Genomic DNA, 24,564 nt, shown 5'->3' with positions numbered 1-24,564 from the left:
CGCGCAAGTGGTTGAGCACTCCACAGACATGTGTACCTTTAACGTATTTCTCGGGAAGATTCAGCGTGACACAGAGCGTGACAAGGCTGGTTCTTTGAAATACAGGTACAAGAGAAAGAAGAAGAAAGAGTGAGAGAAAGTTGTGGTGAAAGAGTACGGCAGGTTTCGCCACCATCCTCTGCCGGAGCCTTGTGGAGCTTTAGGTGTTTTCGCTCAATAAATACTCACATCGCCCGGTCTGGGAATCGAAACCGCGATCCTACGACCGCGAGTCCGCTGCCCTAACCACTGGACCATTGTGCCTCCACACATACATACATACACAGGCGTGTTTGCATGGTAAGAATTTTGCTTCTCAACCTCACCGTTCTGGGTTCAGTCCCACAGCGTGGGACTTGAATAAGTGTCTTCTACAATAGCCTCGGGCTAACCAAAGCCTTTTGAGTGGAGTTGGTTGACGGAAACTGAAAGAAGCTTGTCGTACACACACACATATATATATATGTGTGTGTGTACGTGATGCGTTTGTGTGTATGTATGTATATGTGTGCTATGTATGTGTGTGTGTATTTGTGTCTGTGTTTGTTCCTTCACCAACGCTTGACAACCGGTGGTAGTTTGTCTGCGTTCCCATAAATTAGCGATTCAGCAAAATAGAACGTTAGAATGAGTATTAGGCTTTTAAAAAACGTCTTGGGATCGATTTTTTCGACTTAAACTCTTCAAGGTGGTGCTCTAGCAAGGCCGCAGACAAGAAAAAAGATAAAAAGATAAAACAGAAAATATAAAAAAAGAGGAGCAACTCATTACTTATATCAAAAGCGCACAGAACATTCGGACGATTAAACAGGCTTTCGACGGATTAAACAGCTCCGATTGCCTATAATCCGGTTCCTTTCTCGTTCATCTCTCATGAGATGCAGCAGACATTCTGTGACATTAGTTTGAGTCAGTTGATTGCGGACATGCTGGAGCACTGATTTAAAGGGGTTTTTAGTCGAAGAAAGCGACCCCAGGACTTATTCCTTGTAAGCATAGTGCTTATTCTATTGGTCTTTTCTGCCGAACTGCTAAGTTACGGGGACGTAATCACTCCAGCTTCAGTTCTCTAGCGACGGTGAGAGGACAAACTTATACACAAAGACACATACACAAAAATATGCATATATACAGATACGACAGGCTTCTTTCAGTTTCCGTCTACCAAATCCCCTCACAAGGCTTTGATCAACCTGAGGCTATTGTAGAAGACACTCGCCGAAGGTGCCACTTAGTGGAACTGAACCCAGAACTATGTGGTTGGAAAGCAAGCTTCTTACCACACAGCTTCTTACCACGCTTTACAACGTATTTTGAAGTTTTTTCTTTAAAATCATGTGATCAAATATCTAGTGTTACAGAGCATACAAAGAGATGAAACAATGCTAACGTAAATTGTGCCGCAGCAGAATAACTGTATAGATAGTGTCTTTGACTGCATTCAATAAATACAATGGTTTAAGACGTTTGATAAATATCTTCTGTCAACATATTTTCAATAATTTTAAACAGTAACAATTGTATGTAGCTCTGAATATAGAGCGTTGATTTTTGATGTAAAGATAAAATGAATAGATAACTCACAAGAAGTGGCAAGGGTATAACAAAGAATATCCTTTTCAAAGCTACTCACTTATATTATTGCATCTTTAATATTACTTGTGAGGCGTTTACACCATCTTTAGAATTATATGCAGCAAGGAAATAGAATTCCAAAAGAAATTTTTATTTCATGGTTCTCTGTAAACGTCCAAGTTATTCAAAATTTTCAAGATAACTGTTGATAGGTAATGATGATATAAATTACACAGGTATAATCATACAACACACACACACACACACACATAGGCGCAGGTGTGGTTGTGTAGCAAGAAGCTAGCTTCCCAACTATATGGTTCCGGGTTCAGTCCCACTGCGTGGTATGTTGGGCAAGTGGCTTTTACAATAGACTTGAACCAACCAAAGCCTTGTGAGTGGATTTGGTAAACGGAAACTGAAAGAAGCTCGGGGTATATGTAAGTACGTGCATATATATATATATATATATATATATATATGGGAGAATATACAAATAATAACAACAGACGAGGACAGGTGGTGTAAATAACAAAAGGATATATTAGTATGACGCTCGGGAATACGGAAAGTCTTTGACGTTTCGAGCTACGCTCTTCAACAGAAAGAATACGGAGACAAGGAGAAAAAACACGGAGAAAAAAAATTGAATAGTGTTCAGTCAATGGTCAGTAGTCTGCTAAAATGAATTGGTAAGTCCACATATGACATCCAAAGGTACATCTTTTTTCCTCTGATGAAATTATACTCACATCACATAAATGTAAATTTAAGGTACAAATTTGTAATTAAATTTTTGAGTACTAATTGAAACAGCTGTAAGAAGCGAAGATGACCAATTTGTTACTAGTAAAGAATTATTAACTCCCTTATCCCCATTTTCGTTTCTTCTTTAAATGGATATAAACTATGCATAAACTATACATGTACAGACGCACAAACACTCGCATACACACGTCAGAGTCACTAGCCCTATTCACACACACACACACCTTCATTTGGAATTACCAGCACTATATTATCTCCCTTTCTTTCAAACTTTTTTAATCATTCGCCATGCTGGACCGCTAAATATGCAAGTTTTTTTTCTTTTTCATTCTTTTTCTCTGCTTATTTTCTCTTATTCCTTTCTGCTGAAGAGCGTAAACTCGAAGCGTAAAAGACTTTCATTTTCCCGAGCATCAAACTATTACACTTGCTTGTCGTTCATACACCTGTCTTCGTCTTTTGTTTTTCTATAAATTTCAAGATATATATATATATATATATATATATATATGTGTGTGTGTGTGTATGTGTATGTTTGTGTGTGTATGTTTGTGTGTGTGTGTGTGTGTGTGCGTGTCTTTGTGTCTGTGTTTGTTGTCCACCAATACTTAACAACCGTTGTTGGTATGTTTACGTCACTGTAATCTAGCGGTTCGGCAAGAGTGAACGATAGAATAAGTACCTGACTTAAAAACAAAAATATTGAGGTGGATTTATTCGACTAAAAATTCAAGGTGGCGCTCCGGCATGGCCGCAGTCTAATGACTGAAAAAAGTAAAAGATAAATGATAAAACATAAAAGATATATATATATATACCGGAGTAAGCACATAAAATGTGAAACAAGGTGGAAAAAAGAGTACTCAAATACCAGAGGTAGAGTAATATGCTTTATTTAAAGGCAGCAGAAATATAACAAAAAGCTGTTATTCAGAGTTTCACGTTCCCGTTCATCGGACAGTTTTGTTAGTTTTGTGTGTACGTCATGTGTTTGTGTGTACGTCATGTGTGTGTGTTTACGTCATGTGTTTGTGTGTACGTCATGTGTTTGTGTGTATGTATGTATATGCGTGTTAGTTTTTTTATAGTTTTCTAACAAAACTGTCCGAAGAACAGGAACGTGAAACTCTGAGTAACAGCTTTTTGTTATATTTCTGCTGCTTTTAAATAAATGTATATATATATATATATATATATATATATATATATATATATATATATATATATATATATATATATATATATATATATATATATATATATATTTAGGTGAGAAAGTTGGTATGTGAAAGCACGTGGTTGGATGTATAAAAGTTACATGGTTAAAGTATATATTTAAATTATGTCAGAAAAATGTTATAAAATCTTTTTGGAACATTTTTCTGACGTAATTTAAATATATACTTTAACCATGTAACACAAGCCTTCTGTAGTTTTTTTACTCTTATTATCTTTTATATATATATATATATATAGATAGATAGATAGATAGATAGATAGATAGATAGATAGATAGATAGATAGATAGATAGATAGGTAGGTAGGTAGGTAGGTAGGTAGGTAGGTAGGTAAATAGGTAGGTAGGTAGGTAGGTAGGTAGGTAGGTAGGTAGGTAGATATATGCATATTGTCTGTATATGTATAAATGTGCATGTGGAGATTCCTTACAGTAAAGCAAAACTAAATTTACGAAGGTTATTAACCATTACGTGTACATGGTATTGGAGTGGTGTATAGATACAGTAACTATACATATGTAATTATTTCACATTCATCTAAAATTTTAACTACCTGGACCCCATACAATTTTATGATGGGAGTTTAAGCAACTGAGAGCAGGAAATTACCTCTCGAATGGGATGCTAATCCGTTGCACAGGTTAACCATCGGCTGTAGCCGATATCCGTTTTAGTGAAAACGGCGGTGAAGACCCTGAAGTGAAGTCACGTATTCACATCACCTAGCCCAAGAATCGAACTCACAACGTAATAATCGTGATCAAAACGGCCTAATTACCAGACTACATCCCTTCACTCTAAATTGACGAGTATTAGGAAATTAAACTAAAACATAAGACCCTGAGACAGGCAGAGTTGTACACAATTCTGCGCGCGCACGCATGATTGTGATATGCTAGATAAATAGATAAATGTTACATGTAACATAATATTATGCTGGAGCACTGCCTTTAGTCGAAGAAATCGACCCCAGGACTTATTTTTTGTAAGCCTAGCATTTACTCTGTCGGTATCTTTTGCCGAACTGCTAGGTTACGGGGACGTAAACACACCAACATCGGTTGTCAAGCGATGGTGGGAGACAAGCACAGACACAAATACCACACACACACACACACACACATAAACATAATATGTGACAATTATTCGGTAGCCTTGATAAAACTCCGAGTTTCGGATGTCGGGGCGGAAACCCACGTCAGCATCTCTTTAGTTAACGGGCCATAAAAATAAAATGCTATGAAAATGATGGTTTAACAAAGGAAAATTACTGTGGGACCGTTAATAGGACAAAAGAGCTATTAGAATGACCGCTAAGAGGAAGGAGTAAAGGTAAGGGAGTAAAAATCTTCATAGCAATGCACAATCGTGCTTTCGCGGTTGCCATGGACTTTTTTACTCCCTTACTTAGCGGTCATTCTAATAGCTCTTTTGTCTTAATAACGGTCAATCATACAGTAATTTCCCTTTGTTTAACGATCATTTTCATAGCATTTTTTTTTTTTTTTTTTTTTGATGGCCCGATAAGAGATACCGGCGTAGGTTTCCGCCCTGATATCCGAAACTCGGAGTTTTATCATGGCTACACATATTATATTTACAGATAAATTCCAGTATTTACATAATATCGAAGTCTCTCTATATATATACAGGAAGGGTTTCTTTCGGTTTCCCTCTAACAAATCCACACACAAGGCTTTGGTTGGCCCAAGACTATACAAGAAAACACTTGCCCAAGATGCTCCGCAGTGGGACTGAACCCGGAAGCATGTGGTTGAGAAGCTAGCTTTTTACCACACAGCCACTCCTGTGTATATATGTATATATTTGTATATTTGCATGTATGTACGTATGTGTGTATGTATGTATGTATGTATGTATGTACGTATAGACAGACAAACATAAATAGATAGGTAGATAAATAGACAGACAGACAGACAGTCAGGCAGACATATAGACATACAGATAGATAGATAGATAGATAGATACATACATACAGACAGTCAGACAGACAGACAGACAGACAGGCAGGCAGGCAGGCAGGCAGGCAGGCAGGCAGGCAAGCAGATAGATAGATAGATAGATAGACACATCACAAACACATAAATATAGTTACAATTAAAAATATTGGCGTAATCATTGTGTGTGTGTGTGTGTGTGTGTGTGTGTGTGTGTGTGTGTGTGTGTGTGTGTGTGTGTGTGCGTACATATTGTATATATATGTGTGTATAGGAATGTATATTGCAGTCTACGGTTGTAAGTTATCAGCGATTAACTATTTCTAAAACTAAGTCTCGTCGTCGCACATTTACAAGAATGCCAACACAGGAGCGCAAACTCTGTCATTGTCACATTAACTGCTGCAACACAACAGACTACAGAATATTGCAGCAATTGACAAGGATGTCTAGTTTCTCTTGGCAACAGTTTCTATGACAACTCGCACGCTATTAGCACGCTCTTTAAATCCCTTCCCGTTTTATAATTCCTCAATTGTGCAAATTTTTCTTTCTCAGTATATAGAGATTACAAAACTTGAATAGAAGTCAAACAGTTATGCACACATACACATTCGTTCATACATATACACACATACATAAATACATACACACATGATACACACACACACACACACACACACACACACATATTATATGATATAAATATATATATATATATATTAGTTATCAATCATATGTAATCATGTTACATTTTATTATTTACACATATAAACATGCCTAGAAACATACATATATATATATATATATATATATATATATATATATATATATATATATATATATATATATATATATATATATATATATATATATATATATATATATGTATATATATATATATATATATATATATATATATATATATAATACAAATGATATATAAGCATATGCATGTATATTCGTATATACACACACGCATGCATATATACACACGCACACACATATATACATACAATACATATAGAGTTCTATATTCTTTCATACATTACTACAGACGTAATGTTTGTGTGCTTGCCTGCGTGTATGTGTGTGTATGTGAGCGCGTAGTTATGTGTGTGTGTGTGTGTGTGTGTGTGTGTGTGTGTGTATTTGTGTGTGTGTGTGCATAAACGTCTCAGTATATCATATCCGTCTTTGTTTCTTTATATCCGTTTTATACAATTCTTTATTTCGCTCACTGAAGCCACCACCTACATCACAACCTCAAGACAAACTAGTCCACGATGCTGTCGCCATTTCTGAGCGTCTTACTCTCTTTAATATTTAATTAATAATTAAGTAGTCGGGAGTAGTGACATTCTGCAAGATATCCTACCCTCGTAGTAGCTTTTCCAACATGTTTAGTTCAAGAGTACTAAATATATGAGCTTTGAAATATCATTTGTTGTTCTTTGCTCCTGTTCAATAGCTCAGAAATGTAATCATATACATTCTAGCCATGACCATCTCGTTCTTTTAGGGATATTAAAGGTGATATTTTAAAATGTACCTTCATGATTTTAAAGGCAGTGAGGTGTAATTTGAAGGAAATTCGGCTGCTATTTTCATAAAATCGAGACCCTATTATGTTTCACTCTTAAGCTTAGAAAGTTTCATATAAATGCAGCTACTGTGAAGGTTGTTAATACAGTTCAACAATCGTGGATTTAGAAAGCCAAGCTTTTTTAAATATTATTAATCGGATTGTCTGCGTATGAACAAAGGAATAGGACATGGAACTAGGTACATTTGGTTCTGCACCTTTTTGTTTATTCTTATTAAATCTTCAATAGTGATCCGTGTGTAAACACAAATGCACACACGCACAGAAATGTGCATGCACAGAAATATACATGTATATACACACACTATCAAATCTATGTGCTGTACCGTGATGGCAGAAGAGTCTTGAATTTTTTCTATGCAAGGCCCTCTTTCATTTACATTCATACAGTATATGTTTTATCTTAGTTACGTTAAAGTAGGACCCTCTCCGAAATAGCTTCTTTGACTTCTCCTTATATCATCTATCTACCTATCTGTCTGTCTATCTATCTATCTATCTATCTATCTATCTATCTATCTGTCTATCTGTCTATCTATCTATCTATCTATCTATCTATCTATCTGTCTATCAGCCTGTCTATCCATCCATCTGTCTATCTGTTTATCTATTTATCTATATATCTATCTTGCTATCTATCTATGTACCTATCTCCCCACCTCTCTTTCTATCTAGTTATCCATTCACTGTGTAAGTCCAATTGAATTTTCGTTGTTTCCCCACCCCCTGCTTTTTTTTTTGTTCTTGGATTTGCCTATATGTATATATTATGTATGTACATATAGGTTCTATATATGCATGCATTTAAGCATGTTTGTAAGTATGTGGGTATGCGTGTGTGTTTGCATGTATGTATGTTTGTATATTGGAATGAAAGCAATATAAATAATAGTGAATTCATAACTGGAAAATACAGTCTATAATACTTTAAACATTAGTTGGAGATTCCTTCAATTTAGTATTAATGTTTTCACCTTTTCCTTCTCCTCGGGTAATGTCTTCCTGTCCATCTGTGTCGGTTGTTAAAATCAAATTTGGCGACAAATCTTTCATGTATTCAGTTTGCATTATTTGTGCAGCATCGGTCGTTATGCATTTGTCATGTGTCATTGCTGTATCCCTTACGTCCATTCCGGCACGCGGATTCAAAAACTCGCGCGTATGTGTTCGTGTGTTCGGCTGAATGGCTAAACATGAGTGCGTATGTGTGTGCATATGTGTGAGCGCGCGTGTGTTTGTGTATGTGTGTGTTTGTGTGCTCGTGCGTACGCGCCTGTTCAAGCGTTTGCATGTAATAAATATTCAAGTATTTAAGGAATGTGTTTCCTGTAAATCCTTCTCAAGACAGCTTTTTCAAGCCGAGCCAACTGACAGACTTAAAAATAGACTAAGGTCGAAATTGTTTAATTATATCCATAGTCTTAGTTGGGAATCCAGCCGGCAGAGCCCCACGGATCAGAATCACGAGGTCTCTACTCCAACTACTAGTGGACGGCGAAAATGAATGGATGAATTATATCCCTATTTAATTTACCTGTATATATTCTATTAAGATCGTTTAGTTTGATGCAAAGAGAGACGTGTTCAAGACCGTTTTTAAAGCATCAATTACTAAAGGAAGCGAGAGAATCTTTAAATCGAAGACTAAGGCCGAATGTCTATAACAAAGTGAACACTGCAAAACGCATCAAACTAGGTAGAATTGTTAAATGGAACCAAGGATTAGGTCCGAAGACCACAGCCAGATTTTATCTGAGATGCATAAGACTATAAAGTCTTAAAGGCATCTATTCATCGATCCAATAATTTCACCATCCTACCGCCCTTAATTAGTACTTGTTTATCGACTCCGGAAGGATGAAAAGTAAGGATGAGTCCAGATAGATATGAAAGTAGGAAGTCCAATAAATGCTGAACAGTTTTATGGTCCAACACTCTGACGACTGAGTAAATTTGTTGCCTAAATATATGTTTACTGTTTAACTATAGCATCGCACTTTCAGTTGGTGAAGTTTATTAACAAACGATGAGAGAAGTCACTGTCAGTTTTACTGGAGAAGAGAATAGTGACTAAAAACAGGAAATGTAAAAGAAATGTATATTCCATAGAAACTTCTCTCTCTCCACTATGTTGCCTAGAGTGTTTCTCTACACTGGCTAATTGGCTTATTAATGGAATAATTTACTGTCAAATTGATTAAAGATCGAACAGTATCTTAAAATAAAATGCAAGATACTGAAGGAAAGGGAAAATGGGAATCAAATTGCATAAAGTTGAAACTGAGAAGAATATTCTTTTATACTCTGGGAACAAAGCCCGAAATTTTTTTGGGGAGGGGCCAGTCGATTAGATCGACTCCAGTACACAACTGGTACTTAATTTATTGACCCTGAAAAGATGAAAAGCAAAGTCGACCTCGGCGGAATTTGAACTCAAAACGTAAAGACAAACGAAATACCGATAAGAATTTCGCCCGGCGTGCTAACGTTTCTACCAGCTCGTCGCCTTAAATGAGAAGAATATTAAAAGGAATAGGTGTATGAATAACACTGCGGTCTCATGGATAAGACTGAGGTCTCATGAATAGGACTGAGGTCTCATGGATAGGACTGTGGTCTGATGTTATTCTTATTGGGGCATGCGATACCACTCACATCAGCAGGTAGTTTCGCATGTTTAGCGAAATAAAGAATAGTATAAAACGGATATACAAAAACAAAGACGGATATGATATACTAAGACGTTTATGCACACACACACACACATGCGCGCGCGCGCAGGCAAGGACACAAACCTCATTTACAGGTTTACTTTTTTCATTCATTGGACTGCAGTCATACTAGCGCACTGCCTTGTAGCATTTCGTCGATAACAACCAATCTTAGTACCAACTCCTCTCGCCAAATAGTTAAGTTACGGAGATGTAAACAAACCAACACTGATTGTCAAGTGGTGAGAGACAAACATAAACACAAAGGCACACTCACAGTCTCTGTCAAACGAATTTACTCACAAGTGATTTGTAGATTCGGTATTATAATAGCGAACACTTATTGAACGTGCCTCGCAGTGGGACCGAATCCGAATTTCATTGCTACATAAGCATATCTTGAATACCCTTAGCGTTTTCCAGTGCAACGACATACAGAAAATCTTTAATTCCACATATACAAGGTTGGCGAAAAGTCGTCTGATAGTAAATGAAAACCGTTTAATTCCAAGATTTATTTATGTTTAACAACTGAAGGAATTTAATAAAAGCATCTAAGTATGAAACATCATGAAAATTGTTCAAACTGAAGTCCTTCTTGAGCGACACCTTTTTCCATTTGAGTCAATACAGGATTTCATATTAGTATTTATGAAATTTTGATTTGGGCGCAGGAGTGACTGTGTGGTAAGTAGCTTGCTTACCAACCACATGGTTTCGGGTTCAGTCCCACTGCGTGGCACCTTGGGCAAGTGTCTTCTGCTATAGCCTCGGGCCGACCAAAGCTTTGTGAGTGGATTTGGTAGACGGAAACCGAAAGAAGCCCGTCGTATATATATATATATATATATATATATATATGAGTGTGTGTGTGTGTGTGTGTGTGTGTGTGTGTGTGTGTGTTTGTGTGTGTGTATGCTTGTGTGTCTGTGTTTGTTCCCCCAGCATCGCTTGACAACCGATGTTGGTGTGTTTATGTCCCCTAACTTAGCGGTTCGGAAAAAGAACCGATAGAATAAGTACTAGGCTTACAAAGAATAAGTCCTGTTGTCGATTTGCTCGACTAAAGGCGATGCTCCAGCATGGCCGCAGTCAAATGACTGAAAGCAGTAAAAGAGTACTGTCAGGGGAATTTTGGCCAACCCTCTACGCAGCACTTTATTAAAACTTTTAGCTTAGAAGTATATTTTTCCCAAACCGTAAATATCCTACAAATTTCGTATCAATTCTTCTTTGAAATGTTCTAAACATATAATTATATAGATGGTGTCAGCCCCTACATTTTCTTTGCTGTTATATCTATGTAATGAAAACCATTTGTGTTAACATGAGAGGTGATAGTGGCCGCATACGTAACAAATTCATTCTGTCAGTTTCCGTTTACTGGACATACAGCTAGAGAATAGTATTTGCACTTCCGAGTCTTACTGTTTTATTTAAATCATTTATGGATTTTACAATGACGCTGCTGTTCATAGGTGTAGAGTAATTTTCTTTTTAAACGATTTGGTGTTAAACCTTTTCCCGTACGTATGTCAAGAATAATATTTTCTCACAAGCTTAAGAAATGTTTCTTTTATGAGAATGGTTATATGTACCGAATTTGGAACATTATATTGCATAGTCGTTCTCTACTCTTCTCTCTCGCCGGTTGTGTTCATCTATTATATTTAATGGCTTCTTTGAAATTACGAGATGCCGGAGTATTGAAATTACGAGATGCCGGAGTATTGTTGTATATTTGTATATGCTGGCTGCTCTATTGAACGATACATCATACATGCAATTTTCAAAATTCAATGGCACAGTTTACTTGGTAGATTTCTAAGGATGCACAACGAGTTCTTTGAATTGTTATACACACACACGTAATATTACATAATACTAGACTACCCGTGAGCCGTTGAAGCACCAATAGTTCAAGATGCCCAAAATAACCGCGTATCTCAGGAATCCTTGTTCCGATTTACGCGAAACTTCTGTTATTCTGTGTGTATTCATATTTCAATGGTGTCCTTACTTTCAAAGCATTTCCCCTATTATACGCCGGTTTGGCGATTGATAAAGGTACCCGAAAAAAATGCGTATCTCATTACCCCGTGGTCCGATTAACGCAAAGCTAGTTTTATTCCGTTTGTATTCACATGAGCACCCGATGCATGACGTCACCCTCTTTTGCCTCTTTAACTTCTGTTTCGCCAGACGTCCAGCTCTCCGAGAGTCCGATTCCTGATCTCTTCTGCTTCTGTCTCTTTCCTTCCGTTCCCCCAGAAGCTCAGCCTTTGCTTTGCCAGTCTCTTCGATCCTTCTATTCGTATGCCTGTCCCGATCTTGGGTAAATATTTCGTAAAGGACCCATTCGTATTCGGTGTGAAATAATTTTTTCCACAGGATTTTTTCGAGTGCATTCAACGTATCTCACATCCAAACCCACCACAAGCCACTTAGTTCCGGAAAAGAAAGGGGGGAAGAATTGTGGGGACCTCAGAGTTTCCCTGGAAACTCTGAGTTTCCCACCAACGGAGTTTTGTTTTGTGACTTCTTTTTTCTTTTCCAGGTTATTTATCATGCTTTGAACGAATGTGACATCGAAATCACGCGTAAACGGCTCCTTTCCCCACAAACGGAAAGAGTTGGCTGCTATTTCTTGCACGTTCTGTTTCGGGGCTTTTATCACAAATAGCTGTTACGTGGTAGCATGGCGTGTTAGAAATAGCAGCCAAACCTTTAGAGGTGAGATACTTTGAATGCACTTGAAAAAAACCTATGGAAAAAAATTATTTTACACCGAGGTTACGAACGGGTCTTTTACGAAATATTTACCGTATTTTTAAAGTCATTTTTGTGGAGGCGCAATGGCCCAGTGGTTAGGGCAGCGGACTCGCTGTCATAGGATCGCGCTTTCGATTCCAAGACCAGGCGTTGTGAGTGTTTATTGAGCGAAAACACCTAAAAGCTCCACAAGGCTCCGGCAGGGGATGGTGGCGAACCCTGCTGTTCTCTTTCACTACAACTTTCTCTCGCTCTTACTTCCTGTTTCTGTTGTGCCTGTAATTCAAAGGGTCAGCCTTGTCACACTCTGTGTCACGCTGAATATCCCCGAGAACTACGTTAAGGGTACACATGTCTGTGGAGTGCTCCGTTGTTGAAACGCGAATAACGCAAACAAAATGTTACATTTTGAACTTGTATATTTTTGCTGATACCCTTTACAGATTGTATTAGTAACGTGTAAGTGTGTTGGTCGGTTTCTTTTTCTGAGACTCCAAGCTTATCTGAACTGTCACTTAGGCATTTACTTACAAATCCAAGTGCACCAATTATTATTATTGGCATATATGTAAATCTTTAATTAGGATATAGAAAGTGTATGTATATATGTATATATGTAAGTCATTATTCAGTTTATTTGAAGATTTCTTGCCAATAGAGAAAGAACCAGTTTCTAACCTAGATTCAAGGCTCCTTCATTGGAATTTCAACAACATTCTCAAGGTATTTTTGCATGTATGTATATGTGCAGATTTGTATGTTTCGACTTATGTATGTATTTTTATGCATATAGTTGTATATATATATATATATATATATATATATATATATATATATATATATATATATATATATATATATATGCTCATATATACTTAAATGATAAACTTCTGGAAAGTTTGACAGATTTTTACAGTTCCAGTGATGGCTTGGATCTGTGATCTTCGAAATGGCTTCCTCCTTTCTGGTCTGAGAAGCCTATGTATGTATGTATGTATGTATGTATGTATGTATGTATGTATGTATGTAATAGCTAGCGTTTCAGGTTGATATTGGTACACAAGATTTTTAATTTCCTCTCCGTAACGGAAGACATGTAAACTCGATTGAGTAGCAGACAAGATATTAATTATTGCCTCTCGACACGAAGAAACTATATATAATGCTATATAAAGCAAATACCCTGTCTTTGTATATGTAGCAATAATTTCATGTCTTATATGATAAATATTGAACTTGCCAACTTTATAATTTGTTTTGTCTATATGAGGAACAGTAGGTGTCTCGAGGCGGTTCTCTATTAATTTTGCTATGGTGAGAGCCAAATTTTCATGGGGTAACATCATCGCTACATCAAAACGTTTGAATATATTACCTAAAATGCCCCATTCGAATGCGTCAAAATATTGAGGAAAATAATTAAGAAAATATAAGCTCAGATATATAAATTAAGAAGTACGTAGCTTAGTTGTTACGATCTTCGGCTCACAATCGTAAAACAGTGAGTTCGATTCCAGGCAGCGCGGTGCATCTTTGAGCAAGACATTCTATTTCACGTTGCTCCAGTCCACTCAGTACTTGTAATTCAAAGAGCCACTCTTGTCACACTCTCTGTCACGCTGAATCTTTGAGAACTACGTTAAAGGTACGAGTGACCGTGGAGTTCTCAGCCACTTGCACGTTAAATTTCCGGGCAGGCTGTTCCATTAATCGGATCAACTAGATCCCTCGTTATCATAACCGACGGAGAGCCAGGTATAAGCCTATATAGTCAGCCACAATGATCCAGGTGACCAATATTAAAAGTACCAACACGTATTGCCAGAAAAGCCACCCCCATCTGTTCCTCGACACATTATTTCCGAAAAGTATACGAGTATCGTCCGAGGAATTCTCAACCGGACATTGAACAAACCTGATACGAACATGTAGTCGTTAACCTGCACCTTGGAAATATATGATAAAATCTTTCATTTAGGTTCTCCATGAGTTAAAGCCTTAAAGAACTACTAAAAAAAAAAAAGAAAAGGAAAAGTCAGTCTTGTGAGGTGGGCTTTGAAAGACTAGAACTAGGATGAATAATCACGGTATTGACCAGACTATCGGATATTGTTAGACACCACTGTTACAGTAATTGTGAGTGCAACGTCGTATCCACTAGGATACGTGACTTCACATCATGAAGAATGTAGACGACAATGGAGTACATAGTTTCTATGAAGAAATTTTCATCAAAATGAAATTTGACAAATTCTATATATATAGCCTTAACGGATTCTTACAGTTTTCGTATATTTTATGCATATACCGAATTCGTGAATTCACTTTCTGTAAAGTGTTCCTCATCCATTCTAAGTCAAATCTATTCTAGAGTAAGATAAACCACAGACAAAAAAAAAAGTGACGGGGGGGGGGGGATATTATATTATACGATAATCATATTTAGTGATAACTGCAGCAAATGTATTTAATAACAACTGTGGTTATTGATGGCAGTTTGTAATTACATTTTTAGCAAACATTTCATATCAGCGAGTCCAAGTAATTTCGAAAGTAAGTATAGAATTTATCAATTCTCTCGCTGAAATGTAATTCTCGTATCAATCTTATTGCTGTCTTCATTATTCACTTCCGAAGTTACAAAAAACTGTGATGTAAAAATTAAAGTGATAATCAGAAGGGATGATGACCCAGGTTTGATTCGTAGATGAAACCGTTTCACTATAATTACACAAACATTACCTCACAAAATATAGAAATAAATAAACAAAAAATAAAAGCTGACGTGTCAGCGAAGGCGATTGTTAGTTGTAACTCAAACTGCTAGAAGCGTCAATCAAATAATACCATACCATCCTATAAAAACTGAAATCTAAGACTGAATGGTTTTCCTGGCTGAAACGCATTCACTCAAAGGTCTACTCAACAAATGCCTACGTAGACTAAGCATAGCAACAACAGCAGCAACAATAACAAAATGAAGCTCCCAACTTATCACTCCTCCCCTAGATCTGAGGCAATGTACCTCGTCTATTGTGTGTAGTGCCTACAGAAGTCCAAGCAACTTCAAATTTCTGATAACACATACTGCAAAAAAATATCAAAATACATCGAAAGAAAATACATTTGGTTAGATTCTACCATCTGCGATGGTGTATTGATATTCTACGGCATCATTTTATGCAATAAAGTCAGGTTTTGTTACCTGAAATCCTATGAATGATATCTTTATTCAAACGCCGCATATACAAAGCTACAAATTAGCCGTCCACTTGCATAAATGTATTATAACAATGGGAATGGAATAGTAAATGTACGTTATTTACACATGCTCATGTGTGTGTATGTGAGCGCGTGTATTGGATGTGTATGTGTGTGTGTGTGTGTGTGCGCGCGCGTATGTGTGTAATATGCATGTTTTTTTTTTGTATTATATAGGCATAAAAATAAAGCTGGCTTCGCAGGAAGTTAAATGAGGTAACTCTCTACAGAATTTCTAGAGTGCATGAATACGTGTGTGCGTGTATGTGTTTGTGCATGAGTGTGAAAGTGTGTTTTTGTATGCTATATGCATGCGTATATGAATGACGCCCGACATCTTCCTATACAGATACTGCGCATGCGCAAATAAAAATTGACGACACGCTGCCATGGATAAATGATACTAAAATAAAACCTCCTTTTAAGAGACAAAACAACAACAAAATTACATAAAGCTGAACAGTGTTTTATTTAGCATGAAATTTAAAGTGATGGCAAAGCAGTAATATTTATCTACTACATTATAATAATGTATTGATTGCCCTCATTTTACTTCATGAAAGTACTCAGAAATTAGTATCACACGCACACACGTATAAACACACAAATCCACACACGCACACTCATACGTGTCTGTGTATGTATATATATATATATGTATGTGTGTATATATATATGTATATATATATAAAATATGAATATATATATTGTGTGTGTATATATATGTATATATATATAAAATATGAATATATATATATTGTGTATATATATATATATATATATATATATATATATATATATATATACATATACATATACATATTCATACACACAGAGTCACAAACACATTCACACACACATATAAACATATATATATATATACATAATATATATATTTATGTACATATATATATATATATATATATATATATATATACATATATACGTATACGTATATATATGTATAATATATATATATATATATATATACATAATATATATATATATATGTATATATGTATATATATATATATATATATATATATATATATATATATATATATATATATGTGTGTGTATGTATATATGCATAGTATTTATATATACATGTGTACATATGAATATATGTGACTGTCTAATTAGACAGTCAGAAAACAGAAACCTTAACGCACATCCATAAATATATATTATATATATATATATACATACAACTACATATATACGTACATGTATATATATATACATGTATATACATATATATATATATATATATATATATATATATATATATATATATATATATATATATATATATATATACATATATATACACATACATATATATATATACACATACATATATATACATATATATATATATATATATGCATATATATATATATACATATATATACATATACATATATACATACATATATATATACACACACACATATACACACACAGACACATACGCGCACACACACACACACACACACACACACACACACACACACACATATATATATATATATATATATATATATATATATATATATATATATATTAATGAATGTGTGTTAAGGTTTCTGTTTTGTGACTGTCTAATAGAAGAAAATGGCTTCTTGTCATCGTATGGGAACAGTAATGAATATTTTATTGCAAACGAAAACAGAGAAGTAGAAGATCTGCCCATTAAAAGGTAAAAATAACTGATTTATGACCATTTGACCTATTTTTAATAACCTTCCCCTTTTATTGAAAATGTCGAACATAATATTTATATTTCTCTTCTAAGATGCAGTTTCTGTAATTTATAAAATTCACCATATCATTTACACACACACACACACACACATACTTTTTCAGTCTGTACGTTTTCAAAAACGCATATCGCTTTTGTATGAATATAAAAATCTTTGCACTATCCACTATCGACTTATTTTCTTCTAAAAAGAATTCGCCTGATTAAACAGCAAAATAATTATATGCATTCAACTATGAAAGTAGCATAACAAAGATGGAGTGTATGCACTTACTCGACTGCCACACATAGCAGTTAACTCATCTTTATAGTCTGGAAGAAACAAAATATAAAATGTAAAAACACATTAGAAGATGAAATGATACTCGAGGGATCATTTTTGATAATTTATCAACTTCGTCAGCGCTATAGGATAATAACAACAATAACTAAAGTGGTTTATATTTCGTGTTTAAGAAAGTGAGTTTGTGTTCAACGTGTTTCTAAACTCTTAATTGTTCAGCATCCAATACTTCGTTTGAAAAATAACCTGTTAATCTTAGTAATCTTGTTGTTCGTTAGTCACTGATCAAACTTCATTAAGATAGATTATCAAGAAAAATCCATCCTAACAACCTCGTTTTTCTGTTATGTCGACTTATGGCAATTAGCAATACAATGCCCTGTGCGGCCTTCATTATTTTAAAGACATTACTTAGGAATTTGAAGACTTGGATATTATCCCTAGCAACTCGATCGACTGTGTATAGAATCAAATATTATTGGTTCAGTTATACTAGAATATCGTTTTGCTATAAAAGAAAACGATGGCAGTTTGACAGTAACTTCTTTTTAGATTCTTCAGTTTAAATCACGTGAGAGTCAACTTTTCCATTCGTTCTCTAGGGATCGATAAAATATCTATAAGAAAATCGTACACTGTTCATTAATGAAATTGACTTCACTATTCTCAAAATTAACTATATTCTCCTTCTCAAAATACTGCAACTCTTATAAATCAATATAAATTTGCTATTTCAAATAAACATCTTGTTTATTTGAAATATTTAAGAGAAAGTGGAGGTGGATTCGTAGCACAATTAGAAAGGACACACCAAATGCAACGAAAAGCGCTTTACAGTGGAATCCAGATGGATATAGAAAGAGGGGTAAATCAACACAAAAGGAACTAGAGAAAGGAGGACATTCATGGCAGAGTATAAGTACAGAAGCAAGAAATTATGCGACATGGAATTCAGTTATAAGTGGCCTATACTCCGCGTTGGAGGGTTAAAGGCAAGAAAGAAATAAACATCTTAGTAATTTATAAATATATACCTGAGGTGAGTCTCTGTTAGTGTAAGTTGCGACAGAAAAATCTCACATATATTTACACGGCCTAAATATAAAATTTCGTAGATTTTTTTGTCGCACCCTTTTATAATTTGATAGCATTTCTGCCAAGGCTCAGCTGCGGTAGGTTTAGGGATGGTTTGTCCTACTTAAAACAACAGCCACATCTCCTTCAATACGAGCCCTAAAAATAACTAAAAAAAAAAAAACATTGAATAAGTCGGGACCTAATTATCAAGGTATCGATCAGAGTATCGGATATTTCATCGCTGGTCACTATGTACTTCGCATTGTTTCAGCTGTCGGATGACACCACTGCGCTATGCGAGCAGGCCAAAACCTTATTATACTATGTCGAAGTAAACAGACGAGATGGTCGTGGATGGAATGTACTTAACGATAGGTAAACTGTGATCAGAGTTGACTGAGGAGTAAACAACAAAGTATGATAACATTAGAGTATAAATATTAAATCACGTGACATCACTGGATCGACAAGCCTATCGGGTATTGTTATGCGACTCTCCCCCCACCCGCGCTGGGTTAGTCTACCGCAGGTTCCCCATTTATACATCAGAGAACTGGAGCAACGTGAAATAAAGTGTTTTACTCAAGAACATAACGCGCACAGGGGATTGGAATCGAAACCACGATCTGAAGATCGTGAGAGCAGCACGCCTAACCACTAGGCCACGCACCTTCACATGAATATTACATATGAGCTAGAAACAGAATTGATTAATTTTTGGGGGTTGGTGTATAGCCGCTGAATCGAGTCCACAATATCGCTGGCTATTGTTTTAACCAAACCGCTGCAACCAAAGAAACATTTCTCACTTTTGTAAGAAATGATGAAACACTGATACATAAATGCCCAACTAATTAACGTTTATGTCATCACGCATGTTATAGTTTTACGTAGTCATGTACCGGATGCGGCATATTCACCCATTCTTCATTTTAAAATAAAATGTTTATATTTAGGTAGTATAAGTTAACAGGTTGATCTATTGACAATATTTTACGCGTATTTAACGCGGTGAGGTGGCAGAATCGTTAGCACGCCGGACAAAATATTTAGCAACAATCAGTCCGTCTTTGTGTTCTGAGTTCAAATTGTACCGAAGTCGATAAAATAAGTACCAGTTGAACACTGGGGTCGATACTAAGAACCTATCACCTCTCCCGAAATTACTGGCCTCGTGACAAAATTTGAAACCATTGTTTTACATATATATTAATAATTCAACATGGCCACCCTTTGCTCTCACTATAACCCTTAATTTTTCATGCCAGCCATCTTCCCCTTACAATTGTTTATAGCAGTCATTTCAATGCTACAATTTATTCATGTTCTGTTTGATTTGCTGTAATTAATCAAGGGTAAACAATAAAGCAAAAGAATATTAGGATGGCTTATAAAACGCTTGTAACCATTTTTTGCGAATAAGGTTGTTTCAATTCATGTTTGAATAATGGATAAGTTATTATTTCAAATAGGGGGGTAAATGTATTTGCTGCACCCGATACATGCAACAGTTCCTAAAAATAAGAGGCTGTAAAGTTTATACTTTTCCCCATAACATTAGCGATGCGAGATGACGCTTCCAACTGTAAATCGAATTCTACTAAGTCAGAATGAAAGCTAGTAATGTGATACATAATGTTATACTTTGCATGCACCATCATTCAATTACGTTGGTCATTAGCGTATTGATCCATACGACTACAACTTCTGTACTCTTGGCAAATATTCATCGGTGAACAGTACATGCATTACACTCTCATAAACACCACAAAGAAGCAAACACACATACGCAGATATACGTATGTACGCATATATAATCGTACATACATATATACATAGGTGATTGTTGGTTCACACCGTCTTATATTACAACAAAGAGAATAAAGTACTCAATTTTGTTAGATAGAGTGGAATAAAATTTATTGATTTAAGGAATGCGATACTCCGAGAACAGATTTGAATAATTTTATACACCAAGACAATTACAAACATACATACGTGCGCGAGCACACACATTATTATTGTTATTGCTATTGTTTTTATTATTATTATTATTATTATTATTATTATTGTTATTATTATTATTATTATTATTATTATTATCGTTGTTGTTGTTGTTATTTTTATTATTATTATTATTTATATACACACAACAGATTTGACTTTTGGCAAACCAAATTTCCTAAGATCGGGCTACAACAGATGACCTTATATGCCAAGAACCCTGCTAAGTATCCTAGTTGTCCCTAATAACACTGTTTTCTGGAGCTGTACTAAACTGGGTTTATGCCTATTTCCTTTATCCATCTGTTCAAATCTTTAGGGATAGTACCTAATGCACCTATAGATATTAGGATAAATTTCACCCGCACTTTTCATATAGTCTCTCTAATTCAATGGCTAGGTTGTGGCAAAATCTGAAACCATTATTATTATTATTATTATTATTATTATTATTATTATTATTATTATCATTATTATTATATCAAGGTGACGAATCGCCAGAATAGTTAGAGGCATTTCTCCCTTCTTTACGTTCTTAGTTCCGCCAAAGTCGACTTCGTCTTTCATCCTTTCGGGGTCGATAAATTAAGTACAGGTGAGTACTGGAGTAATTGACTGGTCGATAGTCCTTTGGAATTTTTGTGTCTTCAGTTTTTGGTAGGAGGTATGTTTGTTCCTTCAGTCAGTCAGGCAAATATTTGCTCTGGGTGCTGGATGACATCAGTTAGAGATGCAGCTAATTTTTGGTGTACTTCTGCCAGACAATTCAGCCAAGATTTAGAAACTCCGTTCAGTCCTGGAGTTTTCCATATGTGAGACTTCCTAAGAACACATCTTAGCTCTTCTATTCATATTGCGTTCCATTTCTTCTCTTCACCTTTATCTAGTCTCAGTTTCTCACGATCTATCGAGTCAGTTTTAGCATCATATTCTGTTTTGTTACTCCATATCTTCTTCCAGAACTCTTCTATTTCCCCAGTCTTATTATTATTATTATTATTATTCAGTAGTTTTATTTTTATAACGTGCTTTCACTTCACTACCGAGCGCAGCTCTGTGCGCCTTGGGTATGTGCTGTGGTTTGCTGTGGTGCTCTTATGTTTACTGTATTGAAAGTGTTTTGCGTAGAATGTGTGCAGTACCCAGTAGTGCAATTTTCTGTATGTTATATATATTTGTAAGTCCTGGTGTTTTTGTTATGTATTTGTCTGAATATTTTTTATTATACCTAAGGCACCTACTATGATAGGAATTGTTTCTGTTTTTAGATTCCACATTCGAGTTATCTCTATTTCCAGGTCTTTGTATTTTGAAAGTTTTTCCATTTCTTTTAGAGAAACGTTGTCATCTGCTGGTATTGATACATCAATTAGAAAGCATTTTTTTTCTTCATGATCTTTGACAACTATATCTGGTCTATTTGCCTTAATTTCTCTATCTGTGTGTATTGGCATATCCCAGAGTATGGTTGCTTTCTCGTTTTCTGTGACCTTTTCTGGCGTGTGTTTATACCATCTTTTTTCTGTCGTTATTCCATAATGTTGGCATAGCTTCCAGTGTATATAGGTCCCAGCTCTGTCGTGTCTGTGAATATATTCCTTCTTAGCCAGGACTGGGCAGCCAGAGATAATATGATTTATTGTTTCTTGTCGATCTTATTATTATTATTATTATTATTATTATTATTATTATTATTATTATGAAGAATAGGTTGAAGAATCGTTAGTGTGTCGGGCGGCCAAATCATTAGCAACATTTCTGAGACAGACTTATGCTGTTGCTTCTATTCTTTCTAAACTAGTATTTTGAACGCTGCTACAATTGGCTGCATATTTTCTACTCATCAAATATTAATCTAACATTAGTTTGTTGAAGTGATACAATACATATCCTTACTCCCCAGACTAGTATTTAGTGCTTAACCTTGAGCAGCTCCAAAGAAACTCTTCGTGCTGCACAGTGAGTCATAACTTTTCACATTCTTGACATCTCCGTCCATGTAAGTGCATTTCTGCTAGTGCTCTCTGTATCTCGCAAATTATCTTCAAGTTTTATTACAGACCGTTTCTTCTTCGCTCTTTGCAATTTTACTAATCTGCTTACTAATCTATTTTTCATTTACGCAAACAGAAATGCAAATGCAATAACTCCCCTCACTCCAGCCTTTCGTTTCATCTATAAATGACTGACATTTGCCCTTAGATGATGCACTCACTTCATATTGAAGGTTTTTTTTTCTGTCTCCTGCATCTATTTCATCTTGTGCCCAATTCACTGATCCAACGTTATAATCTACGACAGAAACTGCTCGCATGCTGATCGCATTTATCAAATTCCTTGAATTAACTTTGAACTTCAATACATGCTTTAATCTTTTCACATATATATATTTTTCCCCTTCATTACCTTATACATGATGTCATTGAGTTCTTGAATGCCTAGGCATTCATATCTATAATCATTGTCGTCAGACTCTAACATCCATTCTTTCGATAAAATTTTTCCATTAAAATGAGCTTTCTTCCCTCGCTTCATAACTAAGATTCATACACAAAACACCACTTCAATATTACTGCAAAACACCTATGCTGTTTTAAGTAAATTGGTATGTCTTTCCGACTTTGCAAATAGATTTAACTCATTATGATGAATAACGCATTTAGATCGGTAACTTTCTCCCAACTTTATAAATCACATCGATTTTTTTAAGCGTCAATGAGGTAGAAATTATTATTATTATTATTATTATTATTATTGAGTGAGAGAGCATTGCATGCCATCAAAGTGACACTGGGGTAAAAATATACGAAGCCCATTATACCCATCATGACTACCCGTCTGATAAGGGTACACCAGGCACATGCATCACAACCATATGTGCGCGACATGGTGATCTCATATCAAGATAAACAGCGCATGACCTCGCAGGTGAGGCTCAGTTAGAATTTTCTTCAGGTCGAGTAGCCCATCTCGCTCAAAAGGTCCCTGAATAAGGTTTATTTAAGGGTGTTTCTTTCCTTGGTTATTTTGTACAATCGCTTGCTGAGTAATTATGGCTGCTGGAACTGAAACTAACACGACACTGTTGGAAGGCAGGTTTAGAGAGGGCGCGGGCTAAGATTACGCGGCCTTCCCTCCATTGGTCAGTTGAAGTTTAGACAGTGTCACGTGACAACCAGCTGGTGCTGGCTGCTGGAACCTACCAGAGAGATTTTAAAGGGAAATTTGGCAGGATGGTCAGTCGCCCGTTGATGTTCCACCGAAGAGGCCAGGGAACAGAAGAAAGAAGGAGAAAGAAGAAATGCACTCAACACTAGAGTTGAAGACACCTCCAAAAGGCGGGTGGCTGCCACGTCAAAAACGGTAGAGGAGCAGGTGCTGAAACCGGACGTAGTTCCTCCTGATGATGTCTTTAGCCACTGATCCTATAATGGAGCTGTTGAGGTAGAAAACCACGAAACGTGGTTGGAATTCTTCCTGACTCAGAGCAAGAGATGGTGACTAAAT

At 35.7% G+C, this 24,564-nt stretch overlaps 1 protein-coding gene and 1 long non-coding RNA gene across 19 annotated transcripts in view; one reads left to right on the top strand and one right to left on the bottom strand.

Moving 5' to 3' along the window:
• The window catches only part of LOC106875208 (dual specificity calcium/calmodulin-dependent 3',5'-cyclic nucleotide phosphodiesterase 1A), a 1,569,442-nt gene that overhangs the window by 987,714 nt on the left and 557,164 nt on the right, over nt 1-24,564 (bottom strand). For 2 of the 18 annotated variants that reach the window (XM_089364171.1, XM_052973335.2), the window contains exon 1: nt 8,159-8,402. The exons of 15 other annotated variants lie outside the window; for them this stretch is intronic. The gene's annotated coding sequence lies outside the window, so the exon portion shown is untranslated. Of the gene's footprint in view, nt 1-8,158; nt 8,403-19,194; nt 19,220-24,564 lie in introns of those variants that run through there. One more of the 18 variants, XR_016244595.1, reaches the window with a different exon arrangement.
• The window catches only part of LOC149137909 (uncharacterized), a 7,678-nt gene continuing 7,345 nt past the window's right edge, over nt 24,232-24,564 (top strand). The window contains exon 1 of the long non-coding RNA XR_016244562.1: nt 24,232-24,564. This exon is cut by the window's right edge and continues 165 nt beyond it. This is a non-coding gene — a long non-coding RNA (uncharacterized LOC149137909).

Source organism: Octopus bimaculoides, chromosome 1, assembly GCF_046866305.1.
Source record: "Octopus bimaculoides isolate indiv1 chromosome 1, ASM4686630v1, whole genome shotgun sequence".
NCBI classification, from domain to species: domain Eukaryota; kingdom Metazoa; phylum Mollusca; class Cephalopoda; order Octopoda; family Octopodidae; genus Octopus; species Octopus bimaculoides.
This window is presented reverse-complemented; position numbering and strand designations above follow the sequence as displayed.